General features: G+C 40.5%; 1 protein-coding gene across 3 annotated transcripts in view; it reads right to left on the bottom strand.

Annotated features, from left to right (window-relative positions):
• SEMA5B (semaphorin 5B) overlaps nt 1-14505 on the bottom strand; it is a 276944-nt gene that overhangs the window by 192363 nt on the left and 70076 nt on the right. For all 3 annotated transcript variants that reach the window (XM_074910110.1, XM_074910111.1, XM_074910112.1), the window contains exon 2: nt 7929-8147. The gene's annotated coding sequence lies outside the window, so the exon portion shown is untranslated. The remainder of the gene's footprint in view (nt 1-7928; nt 8148-14505) is intronic.

Raw genomic sequence — 14505 nt, 5'->3', positions numbered from 1 at the left:
ATGCTGTTTTAGTGATATCCCAAGAGGCAGTTCAGAGCCCAGTATAACAGGCTGTAAGAAAATAAGATGCATCTGTTAAATCAAACCTCCAGGACTGGCAGTCTTTTCTAAAAAATAAACCACTGGTCAGCACAAACTCAGGTTTGATCACCAGAAGGATTTTTGGTCTGCAAACTGCTTAACACTCTAACCATAATATCTCCCTTCTGGCCAGAGAATAGAGGATTCCCTAAACTCACCATTTGATCTGCAAGAAACTGAGCCTTCTCCTGAAATTACTTCTCAGATGTTTGAATTCCCTCTCAGGTTACAGCACGAAACCTTTCCTATCTCTCCATTAAAGCAGCAGATAGACATATGGGATAGCCTTCATCTTTCAGGACTCTGGAAGTGAGTTTCACATTAATTTTAACAGGAACAGGATGCTCAGAGCTCCTGTTGAGGTTAAAAGAGCCAGACCTGTAGACTGTGCTAAGTCAAAGCCAGGAAAATCCTGAGCCTGGTAGTCCCTCCATAGTGCAGTCATCAATTAAAAATAAGCAGAGTAATATAGGCAGTATAGTATAATGGTCAAACTTCCCCCTCCACAGCCATGCTGTCTTAGTCAAAAGCAGGGAACTCCAAAATAAAAATAAACTGCTCATCCTGAGGCAAGGAATGTGTGGGGCTACTGCCATAGCCAAGTCACAACCTCTGTGGAGGAGGAGAAAGCAGGCACCTTCTCCCTTCCACAGGCTACTCCTGCATCTCCAGGGCTGCCAGCTGAGCTCTGCTAAATGTAATCTGCTAGCAGGGGCATGACTGCCACCTTGTCACTGACTGGTCCCCATCTCTGGGCAAGCCACATTGCCTTCCTCTGACCATGCGCAAAAAGAGTATAAAAATGCTCACAACCATTTTTGAAAAATCTTCAAGCACTGCAGATAAAAAGCCCAGTGACTGCTGTAGCAGAGGTGAAGCTGTACGAGAACCACCACAGGATCTGAGTGTCTTCATTAATGGGTTTTATCCTCTTTTCATCCCCAGTCTAAGGCGGGGAGGTGTTACTGTCCTTTTGCAAGCTATAAAAAGCCCAACACAGCAGTTGGATTAAACACCTCGCCCAAGGTCTCTGGGGACATGCACATCTGCACTGCGAACTGATCCCAAACTGCCACAAAGCCATCTAACTGCCCTTCCCTTAGCCCAGCCTAATTCTCTGAATTTCATGATGATTCAAAACTCTATTTAAAGCCCCTACAGCTAAGGGTGTGTGCAAGGAATTAAGGCTGAGCCCAGAAGCTTGAATTTAGCAGCTCCGATTGGGATTCTTCTTGGTAATACTGAAACACAGAGCCATGTGGTTTTAATCTGACATGGAAAAAAAGGTGGTATGTGTCATCTGGGTCATGATGTAAACCCCCAAGATGATACAGTAGCAATGTCAATGTCTTCTCCTTCCCAGTTAACCTGCCTCCTAAACAGTACAGTGATGGCCACCCAGCCTAGCACAGCTTTCCCGAGCCTGCTGCTTGCTTACATAGCAAGAGCTGCTATGAAATGGGGAAAAAACAGATACAGAAGAACAGCTACTAATATCTCTTGCAGTCTCCCGCTGTAAAGGAAGTGGCCAGGCACAGTTAGTGACACACTGAAATGAAGGGCAGCTGACAAGGTTCAGAGACACACAGCCGTGGTTTACTACTCAAATCATGCTAAGCTCTTTAGGCAAGCTTTATTATTACAGATGGGACTGCTTGCCCTAGATCAGATGACCAAAATGGGGCTGCTTTCTGTAATCCTTCAGAGGCTGCTTATAAATCAGAGAACACTTCACCTCTGGACACAAGGCACTACTAAATAATAATGTAAATGGTCCAGTGTTCTAACCTTAGCAGGCACTTGCTTGGGTTATTGTAGACAAAAATGAGGTCAGGAACTGTGGTCATGAGCCTTAAGTTAGAAGACCCTCAGTCTGGGGTCATCTGGACCACCCTGGCCTTTATAGTACTATGCACATAGCTGACATGTAGCAGCAAACTATAGGCTGGAATTGCAAAGGTGAGAGGAACAGTATAGCCTTCCTACTCCTACACAGCTGCACCCCGCAGGCACCGGTCACTTCCACCTCCTCGACCCCCTTCTGTCATTTTGCCTGTTAAGAAACAGCAACAGCAGTAACATGATTGCTGTGGAAATAATTTTGAAGGCATCAACCCCTAAACACACACAGGAAACAAAATCTGCTTCTATATGAGCCCTTCCACTTTTTTCAGGCATCTGAGGGATGTCCTTTATAAAACATGAGATAAGAGCAGACTTGTTGTTCAGATTGCATATCTGTATGGTTCCTTAGATACCAACGAAAGCCCAAAGGCAGGTCTTGGCATCTCATCCCCTTCTTATAAACTCTTTTAGAAAGTTAGAGCTGACTTTGACACAAACGTGATGAGAAATGGGGAGCTATCTGTGCCATTCTGGGGAACATGCCAAACCCTGTATTAACACCCCCCACCCTGTTAAAAATAAAACAAAGCAAAAAACAACAAAAAACAACCCTCCTGTTTGCTACTGATTAGGCAGCTGAATTAAAACTGATGAAGTGATTGGATAGGATCCAAAGCTGTTTATCTGCACATAAATCACAGACATGCTTTACTCAGCCAGTATGGATTTACTGAGCTAGGGGAAAGACCTCTTATTCAGAATGCTGATTATTACAGCAATTAAAATATCAATGAAGCAAACATTTGGGGTAGAAAGCTGTTAGGGGCTCCTGGAGAAATCATTCCATTAAATATGAATTCAAACAAATTTCTAATTAAAACAAAAAAAGAGAAAGTTTTAGTAGAGAGTTGGTTTGTTTCTTCTAATTAAGTATATGATGTTAGAAAAATCAAATTCTAAAGGAGAAAAGACACAAATTAACTAGCTGGACATGCCAAAGGAGATTAAGAAGGAAGGCTGATACATATTTTATGATCGCAAGGGAATAAAAACAAAATTAAGAGAGATGTACTGTCAAACCAGACACCGTGTTAATAGCTAAAGTATATGGCAATAAGAACTGCTATTCCCACAGCTATTAATGTAAACTGAAAATTGGGAGCAAGCTGCAGCAAAAGAAAATAAATCACACTTTTTTTCAATTTGAAAATATGTGTAAAATAAATCCCTACCCTCAGCATCCCAATTCCTCCCAACAACAAGACAAAGATTGCCATTTCAGCAAGCTACAACTTCCAGGCAAATGAGACAAGTGACAATTTCTTACTATTAATCATGGCTAATTTATTTATGTAATTTTTCTACTTATCAGAATCATTGGCCTGGAGATTATCTCCCCCTTCCCCTTTGAGTCCTGAGAAACTATTTAACATGGGAAGTGGCTAAGGGGGGCAAAGAGGGGAGAGTGTCATGTAGCCAAGTTACGCATCCCAGCTGGAATTTGGGATGATGTCTTGCAGTTCTGACTCCTTCAGCCAAGTTTCATACAGGAAGCACGAATGCGCCAAGGGTGCAGTGAAATACGCTGGAGCCAATAAATAGCACTTGACTCCATTAACACACTCATGCTATGGATCCCATCATGAAACCCTTAGTCACCTTGCAACGTGTTTGTTCATGAGGTAGCCAACGACTTGCACAAGGGAAAAGTTCAGCAGCCAAGAGGATCCTCTCATGAAGCCTTACAGATGCAGAGTGTGTATGTACATGGGATGTGTACGCAGAGCCCCTCCAGAAGAGGCAAACACCGCTCATCTGCAAGGCTTATATGGAAATACTGGCCATGGAAGCTCATGGTCTCACCAGTGAGGTAAAGGTCAAATTGCTGTGAGAAACATCACCAGCCCTGGGAAGACAACCCACTCTTGGCACAGAGGCTCCTCTCCAAGCCTGGAATGAGTACAGGGGTAACAGAGAAGAGCAGGCATCCCCATCAGTTCATGCAGTTTTGCCCATACACAATAATCTGTTCCAGTTGTGCCACAGAACAGGAATTTATCACCAAGTGACTGTCAGAAGGGGATCTTTCTAGGACCCTGGTTTTGTCTTTGGTGTATTATTTCCTTTTTTTCCCCAGTTACACACACCACAGATGCAGTGCTGATCCTCTCCTGCTCAGCACGCCTCGTGCACCAGTTCCCCCCTCACCTCACTAGAACAGGAAGGTGACTTCATGTTTAATTAAATTCCCTTAAATGACTAGGAAAAAGTTTCTAAAATTCTTAGATTAAAATTTTGTAATGAAGGCATTACAAGTCTGATGGTTACTTAAAAAAACTATTAGTAGCAAGAACAATTTCATCCAGTATAGAAATAACTCCATTTTTGTGCTGGAGTAAGAGATAACTTTTGAGCAACATAGCTGACAAATTACTTGACAAATTTGTCAACTACTTTGGAGCCATCAAGATGAAAGGCTTTATATAAATGTTGCATGATTTTTTATGTATATATAAAAAACACTTTTACTGGACTGTTGATAAAAGCCTGAGCTACAAAGGAACTCTTTCCCCCAGTTGAGAAAAGGCAAGCTGCTAGACAAATCAGTTCAATCTCTGCCTTTCAAACAATATAAAGCAGTATAACTTTCAGGAGTAACACCTCATCTGTTTTTTTTCCAGACTGCCTATCAGGAATCAAGCAGTAAGTAAACATTTGAAAAGTGTTCCTCTGAGAGCAAAGGTTTAGATTTGAGTCACAGGATCCATTGAAAAGAAAAATTGCTTCTGTGCATTGGGACAGTGCCTTCCCTTCTGAAAACTTTATAGAAGGAATAAATGGAGATAATCTTTTTACAAGGTATAGCCCATATGGAAATTCATTATTGCTTCCCTTTAAAAAAAGTCAAGATAGTTCAGAAAGTGAGAATGGGGTCAACATTTAAAAAAAAAAAAAAAAAAAGTATGCAGAAGATTTCCTAACAACTATAGCCAGTAAAAGTATGGTTAAAAAGCTTCATTATGGTCTAAAGTGAAGCCTCTGTTAAGAACATGAGATAAACAAGAGGGAAAGACATAATAAAGCCTTAAATCACTAAGAGTATTTAAAGCAGAAGTAGGGGTATATATACCCAGAGATTGTTGATTAAATATTTTAAGGATACATTCTTCTCCTAGTACAAAACACTTGCTAGAGTAACTTCAGCGCTGCCACTCCCTGAAGACTGCATTACTCCTTGTTAGCCCTACTCAATCACGGCTGTGGAGGCACAGCTGAAAGGAATCATTATTCCTGCTTTACAAAAGCAAAACTGAACCTCCAGAGAAGGTGAGTGATTTGCAAAGGGTTTTACAGCAAGCCAGTGGCACCACTGGAGGAAGGGAGGAACCCCAATTTATGGGCTGGTGCCTCCCAAACACTAGTCCCCATTGCTTGCAATGTTTCTACAGAGAACACCATGGAGTTGTGCCTACTATATTCATTCCTGCCCATTCCACATACAGCCATGACTATTAATTTAAAGCTGTCACCAAAAGCATGTATATATACATAGAAGGTATGGACAAGGTCACAAAGGCGGTGCCTGGGGTACTGCTTGAATGAAACATTTAGGTCTAGATTCTACTTTCAACTTGTGTGCATCTAAATAAACTCTTTCCTTCAGTGGATTTATACTGGACATGAAAATTTGATCCTAAAAGGCCTATATTAAATCTACAGCTGCTTGGAAATAGTTTTATGTTGTAGCTGACATTCATCCCAAATTCAGTCTGATTACACAGTGTAAGTGTGGCAGGCACCTGAGGACAGAGCATAATCCCACACCATATGCACACTGTGATACCCAGACAAAGCAATGCAAGTCATGGAGCCAGACAGAGCCCCCTGGGTGGTCGCACCAAGCTACACACTTTTCTTTAACACTGATTAATTTAGGTGATTGGATGAGTCAAAAACTCAGAGGGAGCTTTAGTTCATTACTTTTTTTTGTCTTTGGCTATTCCAAGAGAAGTTTTAAAGGATAGAGGATCTTTTTAGCATATAGTCATGATTCTCATTAGCACTGAAAATATGAATATGAAAAGAGTTCAAGGGGAGACAGGAAAGAACGGCAAACATCTTTAGTCAAAGAAAATGTCTATTCCTCCTCTGAAGAGCACAGCTGCTGCACACCATTCTGTACAATGAAGATCAGAGAAGTAAAACCCACTGAGCAAAGTTCACGCTTTGCATTGTTTCTAAACCAGATCCAGGATGCAAAGTAGACCTGCCCAGAAAATTTCCAACACAACTCTCTTCTGACAGTAAAGCTTGATTTGTCAACATTGGCACATCCAGTCTTTTGGTTTTGCCAGGTCTATCAAAAAGAAGTGTGAGGGGACCAAGGACCAAGCTTGCCTTGTTGGTCTCTAACGGCACCCTGTGTGGCTCCCCGTGAGCTCACACTGCAGGAGGCCAGAGAAACAGCTAACGGGTCTGTGCTTTTACAGCACTGATAACTCCAGGCCAGAATCCCCAAGCTTGCAGCAGCCATGCCACAAGCCAAAGAAATGGAAGTGCAAGCAGATTTTAAGATCAAACTTCCAGGTCTTCTAGGATTCCCAATAAGCAGTAAAATAGCTCTCAGTAAGATACCATTCCTCTGCCTCTAGACTGCTCACAGTACAGGAGGGACTTGCTTGAGCAAGCCTCCAGAACACAAGGAGCACACAACTATTTCTTTTTCTCTAGGGACAGTGGCACTCGGTCCCTCTAGCTGTGTGGGTTTTTTTCCATCAGCAGGCTTAGGCCATATGGTCCTGTCCTCCCTTGTCAGATGACCAAATCTATGCACAGTATACCAATCTGCAAATGAATAGCATATCTGGGATTTCTAGGGCTTACTGAACACCCTTCTGCAGACTGTTCTCTGCAAATGGCACCACCTGATCAGTTCCTGCAGCCTCCTTCAAGCCTCCTATTTTCAGAGGACTCCCAGGCTGGGAGCTGCCTGCAGGACCAATACTGCCACTTCCCCTGGACCAATTTTGTGTGGACCCATATCTCTTTGCCAGTCTAAGGGAAATGAATCAACAGGATGGGACCAGATTGGTTATTCTGGAAAACTCTGTGTCACGTCCATCATACTACAAAATCATAGAGAAACATTTTATATTTCTGTCAAAATAAAAAATTAATTTTCCATAAGGAACTTAAAAATGCCTATTTTCCAAACAGAAGCTCCAACCTTTCCAAAGTGGAAACTTTTCCTAGTTTCAGACAGCACAAAGTAGGCCCAAACTGTAAATAGTGTCTTCTTGTAATGCCACACTGGAAAAGCAGTATTACAAAGCTGACCCTTTGCAATGCTGTTTACTTAGTGTGGAATGTATACTAGGACCAAACAAACCAATTTCCATTCACTGTTCCTCTGCGCATATTGCATCACCTCTACCTATACTGAGTGACTGAGAAGTAATAGGTATGGCTAAACACACCAACATTGGTTTGGATTTGAACTGGTATAACTAGGACCTGAATGTGACCTACCTTTTTAGCTAAACTGTGCTTCTCCCACCCACTAAACAGCATCTGCAAAAGTTGCAGCAGTTCTCTGCACTGCAGCAGGCACACATTTTTTGTATTCAGATGATTACAGAAACCTACTTACTTCATACACATTCTGAAATATAAGGTCCTCATTCCCAACAAAATCAAGGGAGAAAGTCCCCTTGAGTCCAATGACAGCAGAGTTAAGAGAACCCTGAACCATTTGGAAAATGCTACATCTAATGTCTGTCATTCTTTCCCTTGTCCAAAATCACATACAGGATGTGGCAGCCTCAGAAACAGAGGCCAAGTCTTCCAGCTCCCAGATTTGTGCTTTAACTACTTGACACATCCTCTCATCACTGGAGCAGGAGAAACAGAGTGATCAGAGACCAAAACCCCTCACGCTGAGCAATCTGAAAACATCATGTTTCAGCACAACAGAGACGTGTGTCATTCCACCACTAACTCACCAGAGGCCAAGTCCAAGACAAATGTCCCGGCAGCAGTCCAAGGTCAAAGTCCCAGAAGGTAAACCCGTCAAGAATTAGTGATGTAAACACTCCCTCTCAGAGGCAGTCCCACTGCAGTCTTCTCTGAACCCCTTGGACTCTGCAAACTTCCTTCTCTGGCATGCCTCTTTGGCCTTCTTCCTTCTATTTTTCTCATAAGCTTGTTTGTGGATGATTTACCTAGAAAAAGAAAAAAAAAGGCTTTTTTTTTTTTTTCTTCATTAGAAAACAAGTGTGCCTGCATTTGGCTGATACAATAATGATGTAATAAAGTTCTCTTTGAGGAAGGCTCTCTACTTCTGTAAGGTCCTTCCTCTTTCCTGAGTTATGTGACTAAGATCTTGGGAAAATAGCTCATAGCCTTTATGGTAAGCATTGCCTCCCGTTCTCCCTTCTCCCTCCTCACAACATTTCTTGAAACAACTTAAATGATCCCATGCCTGGTCTGAACATCAAATCTGATATAGTCATTATCTCCGAAGGGCCTACTTTTCATCCATCACTGACCAGGACACAGAATTCCAATTCAGTCTAAATGTAACTTAGTTTAACTTTTCCAAAGACCATTTGTATACTTTCTAGTAGAGACTAATGAGTAAATATTATTTGGTAGGCTAGAATTTCATGAAGACCAACTAAAATGAGGGCTCTGGATTAATGGATGCAGCATAAACATATGGTTAAAAGTTTGTAATCGTACCCAAGACTACAGAGACATCCTGTGAGGCAGCCAGAACAGGAACTGAAGTCAATTTTCTGAGTCCCAATGTAGAGTCTTAAACATCAGCCATCTTTCCTCCATATCTCTGTTCTCAGAAAACACTAATTTTCTGAGTTTCTGCCTAGCTAGCAAATATCTAAAGCTAGCAGTTATCCATCTCCAGTATCAACTCAGGAACAATTTTAATTGCAATTGGTTTCCTATGTTGTCGTCTCTTCTCATAGTAATGTTTGCTGAAAATATACCTCCTGTCGTTGCATGGGCTCCATTCTAATCAAGCTACGCTGTTCTCTCCACATGTTTGGCACCACATTTAAAAATCAAAGTGCCAAATTCCTCTGTGAAGTACTCAGATGCAGAACTTATATATGCCTATCAAATGCAGAGAGAAGTCAAACTCTGACCCTAAATAAGTTGATATATGAAAGCATGACAGTGTTTCTTTGGCTAGAGGAAAAGAGAGATTATTTATAAAGCCTTTACTTAATTCTTTGTGGCTGTATTACAAAACAAGCAATTATAAATCTCCTCAGATTGTTCTAAACAGTACAAGTAAACTTAACAAAATGAGATACACATGCCAACATCATAAATGCTTTTCCAAACAGAAATGTTAGGCACAGTTACAGCACCACTTCAGGTCACTCCAGTGCAGTAGTAATTACAAGTGTTAAGAACATGCAAAGCAAAACCAGATTCAGCCAGAATTTTTCACCTATAAAAAAAAATAAAATTCAAAGAAAACCCAAGAAGGAGTGAACAAAGCTTCAGAGAAGTAATGAAAACCGTGAGCCTGCCCTATATGCAGAGCTAATGACGGCTCTGTTAGTGAGCTGAAGAGGAATGGCATAAAGGATGGAGAATCTGCCAGACACTGACAAGCCGAGATAAAATGAAGAGAAACAGTTATAAAGAAAGACTTGTTTTCCCTTGGTGATGAACTACTCTGTTCAACTACAGACCCAGAGCAGAGACAGAAATTAGTCTATGGTATCTAACCACAAAAAGGTGACTGACACCTATTTAAAGGAGGGAAGATACTGAAAATAAGTCCTTAGTTTAACAACACAAGAAAGAGTTTTCTCATCCTGCAAAGCTTCTCCCATTTTACATGGGGATAAAATTGAGACCTTCTAGGGAAAGACCACCTGGCATCTGCACCCTAAGGAATAATGGGATGCTCCAGCATAAAAGACTAAAGCTTATACTTTCACACTGCCTAATTTAACCAGACTTAACAATTGTCTTTTACTTCTCAGCTGAGAGTCTAAACCACAAAGTTACTGGCTATTCAGAAAGATGTATATATCTGTACATTAAATAGAGACTGTCAACTACCAGCACATTCCAAATCAACTCTGCTTTCTAATAACATGGCACCAGCCTGCTTAGGCTATATAAAATATCCCAACAAATTCTGAAACATCCATGCTTTCACCTTTCAACAACACAAAGGATGGTCCGCATGAAGGTATGTTTCATTGCTAATCACACAGCTTTCTGCAGCTTCAAACTTTCTTCACTCGGTGCAAACACACACATGCTTGTGTGCATTAATAGGGACATCTAGGACCTTTATTCAGAGAAGGTGTGCACAAGGAGCTGACACAGAAAAAAAAAAGGGAAGGGGATGTCCCAGATGTCCCAGAAGGTAGTGGTGAGTGTTCACGAGTTACTTCTCCAGACAACAGCTCATGCACTCCTGTCCCATCAGAAAGCAAGAAGGAACCAACAGATCATTTTCTCTGACCTCCTGCTGACAACTCAACTTCCCCAGTTACACAGCTGAGTGCAGTAAGTGCTACATATTAGTTGATGAACAGTGGTAATGTGCTATATAGGTCCAAAAAATATTCCCATGAACACCCAGGGAGCATTACCTTTCCTAGGGTCCTGGAACAACTCTACTAGTATAAATTTTATGGGTTATTATTCAACAACTTCAACAACTCATATGTGGATTAAATCTGTGATTGTTGTTCTCTGACCCCATCCAAAAAGATTGAGTTATTTCAGAAAAATGTCTTGCACTTACTCTTGGTAATTTGCATCTACTTTTCTGAGCCTTTACAGCTTCTTTCTTTGACATTTACTGCCAGTGCAACTACTGCCATTACTTTCACTGAACATCACAAACACATTATTACTCATTTTCATCTCATCTGCAAAGAGTAGAGATCTGAGAGCAACTGGGATGACAAGTCCTCCAAGAACCTTAAAAACTTATAACTGGAATAGACACTTAGAAACCAAGACTTAGAAACTCACAACTGGAATAAGGAGCTAGCAGCTAAGGCAGCCTGTACATCCAGTAAGGGATGTTGCAGAACCAAGAGATAAAACAGAATAGATTGCAAAAAAAGGATTTATTTCTACTGTAGAGGAAACAATGTCCACACCAGTAAAGATAGCTACTCCTGCAAGCATTTATGTGTTCGCACCAGTGAAAAAAACTTGACCAGAAACCAGGTTTCCATCTGAAATTTTCCAGTAGCTGAAATAACTTTCAATTCTACCAGTGAAAATCTCAAAGCTTAAAGAAAGATTTCTGTAAAAGCAACATTTTTACAGGAATAAATTAATTTTCCAACCAGGTCTCCAACATACACATCCATAGCAGCATGTAACAACCAATGCTAGTATTCAGGCCTCACAAAAAGAAACACTGTTTTATTTCTCTTTGGGACACCACCCATTTTCATCTCAGATAATTATGGAATAAAATCTACTGTCTTCTCCACTTCCATTGCTGCTGGCAAAGACCAATGCTTTAAGATTTTTTTTCTTTTTTATTGTACAGTTAGATCCCTAGCAAGCTCAGCCCATCAGATTATTCCATTAACTTTCCAAATGACAATGAGATCACAGTTTTACATTCACTTCCTGATCGTTATCAATGTCCTGGAAAAATTGCATTAATTTTTGAGCAGCTCAAAATTCTGTTACTTAAACACAGTAATCATCAGCTGTGTTGGACAATATGAGCCATTTCCTTGCACTGAATGCTATAATTTCATTTCATTTTCAGACATTTCAAAACCCATCAGTTGGTGATCATTACCTGTTAACTGGGATCCCTAAGAAACCTCATTAATTAGGTACTTTGTGTCTGTCAATATATTTAAAATATAGCAAGAAATATCAGCTGTATATCTGTGCCACAAAGAGATAAACATTTTTGTTAATCACTTGTCTTCATCATATTAGAATCGCTGACTTAAGTATCAGTATCAGTTCTTGCACCATTTGCTAATTCAAGTAAATGTACACTGTAAATACATTGGTCCACTTTAACTCAGATGTGAGGTTTTGACACTATGCATTTGTAGTCTTTTTTTCATAAAATCTTCTTGGCAACACAGATACGAGCCTGTTTTCAGACACGCTCCTAGAAAGTGCTGTAGCAGGCAGGAGGCTAAGAGCCCATTTGGAGCAGCAGGACCTGTAGGTGGTTAATTAAGAACAACCGTAGCCTTACTAACAGCCCTCAGGTCAGCTCTGCTTCAAGGAAACAGTGGAAGTGGAATACAAGAATAGGATTTTGAACAGGTACCTCTGGGGTGTCCAGTTGTCTTTGCAACACAGTGAAGAGCGAAGCACCCCAGTCCCACACAGCCCTAGGAAAAATCCCCACTAGCCTTTCTATAGCACGGTTCTGACCAGACACAAACGCTGTGAGGCTGTAAATCTCCATGGGGTCTATAAATCTCAGCTCATACAACTACAGCACACTTAACTTTTTGTTTCATATTGTGAAGCCACAAAATACCTAATTTATTTTTTCATTGTTAGAGATGAAAGAAGGATTCTCACCATGTACTGATGCTACTGTAATGCCTTTATTCAAATACGGGTTATTAATGCAAATAATGGTCATAATGGACAAGGCTGACAAAACACTGCTGGGCTACCTGGTCAAATGCACTGTAGCAGGCAGGAAAGATTCAACTCCACACTTGCTGAATTTGGAAACCAGAATATTTCTACCTAGTTTGTCATAACTACCTCATTAAGCAAATGATTTCCCTTTCTGCCTGCCCTTAACCATCTAAAAGTTTAGCCTCATTTCCAATTTGAATTTGCCCTTTATTAAATTGAATTCATTGTTCTTTGTGTTACTACTTGTGTTATGTGTAATTTCCTTTTCCCATTATTAAATGACCCTTAAGATGATCATCCTGCCATTAAACATTTCTTCAGATGAAATTGGCTAAATTCACTCCCACTCTCATATCTCCTTTAATGTTGCGGTCTTCCTTTGGAGACTGATTTCTGAAGTTAAGAGCATGATCTTGGTGCATGATACTACAGGTGTGATCTTAGCAACAGCATAATAATGCATCTGTAACTTCTCTTATCCTGACAAAGCTGGTTTTCAACCTTCAGGTCTTATAAGTGACTCTGTTCTTCTCAAACACCCCACACTGAAATGAGACGTGCTTTGTTAACTTCCAAAACCAAATCTTTCTTCCTCTGACTGCTTTCACTTTGCATCACTCACACTCTGGATACATTTGCTGAAGGCTCTGGTTCAGACCAGACTCTCCCCTTGTGGCATCACAAATACCTATACGCGGAATTAAAAGTCTGTGTGGTCTCAGTGCTGCACCAAGCCTCGTGAGAGTTGCCAACCAGATTCACAGTGATGCAAGAGGCACTGGATCATGCTGACAACAGGGATGAAGTTAAGAACTTGTATATACGTTTTCCTGAATCTGAATCTTGAACTTTGATGTACAGGATTTATTGTGGAGTCAGGCACTGTCCAACACAAGTAAGGTTAATGCAGTTGTGAGTTTCAATTGAATTACCTCTCCCTTCATTTGTTTTGTTTGGGATTTTTTTTTTCCCTCACTGTTAATATGCAATTTGACACAGTCATTTCCTCAGTTATGATCTTTTTCTGTATGTCTTTCTCTGGATTTGACCAAAATCCACCTTTTGTTACAGAAAACCACAGGATAATGATGCATTTTTCAGTGCATCTGTGTGAACAAGTGCAGGAAATGCTGAGGGGAGCAGATTTTGAAGTGAATCAAGGAAGTAAATGTGTGTGGGAACTGGGGCCCAAAAGCCGTTTTGGAAAGACATTTCTGAGCTATCTTAATATGATCAGCCTGCCATTTTTCAAAACAGCATCGATGGACAGAAGTAATACAATTTGTCTGATCAATTTAAGCACAGGCATCCCTCACAGCTGTTTTCTGCATGTGTGCACATGCACTCACACACACACACTTCTTCACCCATAGGATCAAACCTCTTAAATTTCTTCCATGATTAATTTGCAAATAGCTTCTAACACAACCGGAGACCCACCCAGAAGTCTGCATTACAGTATGTACATTCTGCCCTCTGAAGGTGCTCATTTCTAAAGCTTTTTTTAAAAACAAATATGGATATGGATATAAATATAATCTGAACATCTAAATATATATATATGCATATGTACACAGACACTTATTTATTTATAATTTTGGCCTCATATGCTCCCAGAGAGCAAAACGCTTGAAAATTATTCTTTCAGTGAGGCTGTGGCAGCATGGTGAAAATCTCTCTGCTCTTAATTAGTTAAAGTCTCTTAAACTCATGGAGATATAAACTGGCAGAAGTATAAATCTATTGAAAGTAAGAAATGTGCTTTAGATAAATAGCAGGGAATAAAGTTCAAGATGGCCCAATGTTACTTGGCTTGACGGAGTTTTACTTTCCCTGGATCAGCAGCAGAACTTTTAGTGTTCCTCCTTTACTTTTAATGAAATTTTACCATCTAATCCCCCCTGTATCATGATCTGGGATTCATAAAAAACAATGCAA

Source organism: Athene noctua, chromosome 7 (genome assembly GCF_965140245.1).
Source record: "Athene noctua chromosome 7, bAthNoc1.hap1.1, whole genome shotgun sequence".
NCBI classification, from domain to species: Eukaryota; Metazoa; Chordata; class Aves; order Strigiformes; family Strigidae; genus Athene; species Athene noctua.
The sequence above is the reverse complement of the archived record's forward strand: the minus strand, read 5'-3'. Positions and strand labels throughout refer to the sequence as shown.